This window comes from Bison bison, unplaced genomic scaffold (genome assembly GCF_000754665.1).
Source record: "Bison bison bison isolate TAMUID 2011002044 unplaced genomic scaffold, Bison_UMD1.0 scf7180017864251, whole genome shotgun sequence".
NCBI lineage: Eukaryota > Metazoa > Chordata > Mammalia > Artiodactyla > Bovidae > Bison > Bison bison.
In genome coordinates, this window is record NW_011494823.1 from 1,216,895 (window position 1) to 1,222,349 (window position 5,455).

The following is a 5,455-nucleotide window of genomic DNA, read 5'->3' on the forward strand; positions in this document are numbered from 1 at the left end:
CTCCCATTCTGAAGGCTGTCTTTTCACCTTGCTAATAGTTTCCTTTGATGTGCAGAAGCTTTTAAGGTTAATTAGGTCCCATTTGTTTATTTTTGCTTTTATTTCCAATATTCTGGGAGGTGGGTCATAGAGGATCCTGCTGTGATGTATGTCAGAGAGTGTTTTGCCTATGTTCTCCTCTAGGAGTTTTATAGTTTCTGGTCTTACGTTTAGATCTTTAATCCATTTTGAGTTTATTTTTGTGTATGGTGTTAGAAAGTGGTCTAGTTTCATTCTTTTACAAGTGGTTGACCAGGTTTCCCAGCACCACTTGTTAAAGAGATTGTCTTTAATCCATTGTATATTCTTGCCTCCTTTGTCAAAGATAAGGTGTCCATATGTGCGTGGATTTATCTCTGGGCTTTCTATTTTATTCCATTGATCTATATTTCTGTCTTTGTGCCAGTACCATACTGTTTGACTCAGTTTTTTTTAGAAGTGTGTTGTTTCCAAATATTTGGGTTTTTTTTTCAGATGTCTTTTTGTTAGGAATTTCTAGTTTGATTCCATTTTTTTTTAGAAAATACATTTTGTGATTTTAATTCTTTTAAATTTGTTGAGGCTTATTTCATGGGCAGAATGTGGTAATATGTCTGTCTTGGCAAATTTATATATGTATATAATCTTTAATACGTACTTGAAAAGAGTGTTTATTCTGTTGATGTTGTGTACAGTGTTTTAGAAATGTTAGAGTAGGTCTTTTGATATTGTTATTTGGGTCTTCTTGTTTCTTACAGTTTTCTGGCTACTTGTCTTATCAGTGACTGAATGGAGAGAAGAAATTTGAAATCTCCAAATATAATTGTGGGTTTTTCTATTTTTCCTTTCAATTATATCAGATTTTGCTTCATGTATTTTGATGAACTATTATTCTATAAGCTTAGTGTATGTATTTAAGATTATTATGTATTTTTGATACATTTTTGATAAATTCTCCCTTATCATGGTATAATGCCTCTCCCTATTCTTGGTAATATTCCTTGTTCTTAAATCTATTTTGTCTGATATTAATATGGCTACCCTAACTTCCTTTTGATTAATGTTTCCATGGTATAATTTTTTCCATCCTGTTTCAACATATATATATATATATATATTTAAAGTGAGGTTCTCATGGACAATATATAGGTCTTAGTTTTTAAAAATTTTAGATTGACAATCTGTCTTTTAATTGGAGGTTTGGGTCTTTTTTTTTAACTGGGGGACAACAGAGGATGAGATGGTTAGATGGCATCACTGACTCAATGGATATGAATTTGAGTAAACTCCAGGAGTTGGTGATGGATAGGGAGGCCTGGCGTGCTGCAGTCCATGGGGTCACAAAGAGTCAGATGTGACTGAGTGACTGAACTGAACTTGGATCTTTCACAACTGATATAATCATAGATGTGACTGGATTTGAAACTACTGTCTTGCTACTTGAAATTTTTTTGCCATCTGATATTGTATCCCTTTTTCCTCTTGTTATGCCTTATTTGGAATTAATTTAGTATTTTATTATTATTCCATTTTATTCTATTACTTGGTTCTTGATTATACCTCTTTGAAATATTTTTAGTGGTTGACCTAGGGTTTTCATAAACTTCTCCTATTTGTTGGTGGAATGCCAATCATTATGTAAAAAAAGAGAAGAAAATGTGGTAAATAGAATTTATGCCTGAAAGTAGGCATGTCTCCTTTTCTCTTAGACGGTTCATTGACTTATGTTAGTCTGTGCCTCAAGTGGAGTCTACAGTGTCAGAGGGTTCTTCTCGGTCTCCTCCCTTCCTTTCTCTCCTTCCTTCCTTCATTTCTTTCTTTTTCTTTCTTTACTTCTATAGCTTCATTGATATATAACTCATATACCATAAAATTCACCATTTAAAGTGTACAATTCAACTGATTTTAGTTTATTCACAGAGTTTCACAACCATCACCGCAGTCCATTTTAGAACATGTCATCACCTCAAAAACAAAAGCCCTGTAGTTGCCAGGGAATAGGTATAGAGATTCTATTTCTGTTTGGGGGATAATGAACTTCTGGAACTAGGAACTGGTATTGGTTGTGCAACATTATGAATGCATTTAATGTCATTGAACTGTGCACCTTGAAAGTGTTAACAATAGTAAATTTGTTATTGTATTTTTACCACAATTAAAACTTTTTAAAGGAACTCTGTACCTCCCAAAGTCCCCCTATCCCCTCAACCCCTAAGCAGCCACTTCTCTACTTTTCACACGTATATATTTGCCTATTCTGCACATTTCATATGAATGGAATCTTACATTACATGACGTTTTGTGTTTGGCTTCTTTCACTTAACTTGTTTATAGGGATCATCCTTGCTATAAACTGAATCTTTATATACTCTCAAAATTCATATGCTGAAAGCCTATTGCCCAAGATGATAGTGTTAGAGGGTGTACCCTTTGGGAAATGCCTAGGTCAAGAGGGTAGCTTGACACTAATGATTGGAATTAGCGTCTTTATAAAAGAGACCCCAGAGAACTAGTTCATCCTTGATGTGAGGACGCAGCAAGAAGTCAGCAGTCTGGAACCTAGAAGACGGTCCTCACCGGAACCTGGAAGATGGCCCTCACTAGAACCTGACCATGCTGGGACCTTAATCTTGGATTTTCAGCCTCCAGAGCCATGAGAAATAAGTTTCTGTTGTGTAGAAGCTACTCAGTCTGTGATTTTTTTTCTTTTTAATATCATCCCGAATAGACTAAAACAAGCCTTGTTGGACCATGTATCAGTATGATTTTATGATCAAATAACATTTCATTGTATGGGTACTATATTTCGTTTATCCATTCATCAATTGATGGGCATATAGGTTATTTCCACCTCTTGGCTATCATGAATAATGCTATTATCAAGGCGAGCAGACTCGCACTGGCAATGAGGCACCACTACCACTGCCACAGACCAGCCTGCCTCGGCTTCGGTGCTCCGGTCGTGGGGACCTGGGTTCCTCAGCACACCCAGCTCCAGCAGCTCTGGAGCCTGTGTGCAGTCCTTTGGAAGCCCCAGTGCCAGCCTGGGCCCTTGCTGGGGAAGGATGACTGAGCTGCAGTTGGTACTGCTATAGTGAAGACATCTGGCAGAACTCAACAAAAATCCAGTGGAAGGCTTTTCAGAAGGTTTAATAGAGACAGTGATCTTTACCAATGGGAAGTTCTTATTATTGCTCTTCCAGATACACTTTACGAAGGTGGTGTTTTTAGAGCTCGTCTCACTTTCCCAAAAGATTATCCCCTTTGGCCTCCTAAAATGAAATTCATTACCGAAATCCAGCATCCAAATGTTGGTAAACATGGTGATGTATGCTTTTCTATTCTTCACAAATCTGGGGAAGATAAATATGGTTATGAAAAGCCAGAGGAATGCTAGTTGCCTATTCACACAGTGGAAATCATCATGATTAGTGTCATGTCTATGCTGGCAGACCCCAATGGAGACTCCCCTGCTAATGTTGATGCTGCAAAAGAATGGAGGGAAGACAGAAACGGAGAAGTCAAGAGGACAGTTGCCCTCTGTGTAAGAAGAAGCCAAGAGCCTGCTTTTTAGTGACATTTATTCAACAGCTATAACTTCACTTATTTCAGGGTCTCCAATTGAGAAACATGGCACTTTTTCCTGCACTCTACCCACCTATTGCTGGACTTCTGTGTAACACGCTGGCAAGCACTGGCTGGAACTGGACTGTAATAAAACATGCCAGTATCAATGCTGGCAAGAGCCTAACAAATGCCAGCTTACAGATGATTGTGCATCTTGAAATCTAATGAACTGTTTAACCCTTCAGGAAGAATTGTAAAGACCTATACGTAGCACAACATGATCCGGATAGTATATATACTGTTCATGTACATCCACAAATACACCTTGTACCAAATCACACTTTCTTGCAGTAGAATAAGAATCATGTAAATTCTAAAACATTTTAGCAGGTTTTCTTTCCTTATTGTTGTTTCTTTTCAGGTTTAAAAGCATGTCAGATAAAAAGCAATTAGGATTAACAGCTTCCATTTGATTTCCTTTAAACAAGTGAGGCTTCATTAAACTCTTTCCACTTACTAAACTTTTATATCTTCTTTGTTTTCACACACTCCCCTTTACTTTTATCTCTTCTGTCTGCCAGGAAGTTTTCAAATCATGTAGTTCAAATACCCAAGTACTCAATAAGCAACTACTTGATTTTTAATGATGACTTCAGAGGAGTGATCATCACTAGAGGCTTTGTAACTTTGTATTGTACCTGTACCCATCTCTCAGATTGGATACAGCAATAACATTTTTGTTGTTGTTAAGAGCTCTTGAATTCAGTCATTATCCCTGGGAACTAAAAAGACTTAGTTCTGAATTCAATTCAGATTTAAAATGATTGACATTTACTCCCAGCAACACAAAACTCTGATTTGGTTTTATTTTTTGCCCTCAGTTACCTAATGTGGAGGATGGATGAATAAAGCAGGCATAGCAACAGGCTTTCTACTTAACTTCTGGGTTTGCTATTAAAAATGCTATTTATCCTCATCCCTTCTCCTTAGCCCTTCACATTTCTTTGCCTCTATTCTTCTGATACTGCAGAGTTTTCTCACCTATTGTACAAAGAAATTGCAACGTATATTTTCATGCAATTTGATTTTGGAATTCTGTCACCTTATTGGTGAGTTCTTCCAAAATATAATTTTTTTCCAATAAAAATAATGCTATTATCAACATTCACGTATAATTTTGTACATAAACATTTGTTTTCATTTCTCTTGGTCTATATCTAGGAGTGGAGTGGAATTGCTAAGTGAAATGGTACCTCTATGTTTAACTTTTTGAAGTACTGCCAGACTGCCTTTCAAAGTGCCTGCATGGTTTTACATTCCTGCCAGCAGTCTTTGAAAGTTCTTTTCTTTACATCCTTGTCAACACTTGTTACATTCTGACTTTTTTATTTTCATTTCAGTTCAGTTCAGTCGCTCAGTCATGTCCGACTCTGCGACCCCATGAATTGCAGCACACCAGGCCTCCCTGTCCATCACCAACTCCCGGAGTTCACTCAGACTCATGTCCATCGAGTCAGTGATGCCATCCAGCCATCTCATCCTCTGTTGTCCCCTTCTCCTCTTGCCCTCAATCCCTCCCAGCATCAGAGTCTTTTCCAATGAGTCAACTCTTCGCATGAGGTGGCCAAAGTACTGGAGTTTCAGCTTTAGCATCATTCCTTCTAAAGACACCCAGGACTGATCTCCTTTAGGATGGACTGGTTGGATCTCCTTGCAGTCCAAGGGACTCTCAACAGTCTTCTCCAACACCAAAGTTCAAAAGCATCAATTCTTCGGCTCTCAGCTTTCTTCACAGTCCAACTCTCACATCCATACATGACCACAGGAAAAACCATAGCCTTGACTAGACGGACGTTTGTTGGCAAAGTAA

The 5,455-nt window shown here is 37.7% G+C and overlaps 1 pseudogene; it reads left to right on the forward strand.

Annotated features, from left to right (window-relative positions):
* The first annotated feature begins 3,083 nt into the window (after positions 1-3,083).
* On the forward strand, positions 3,084-3,936 carry LOC104994096 (annotated as a pseudogene).
* Positions 3,937-5,455: the final 1,519 nt, after the last annotated feature.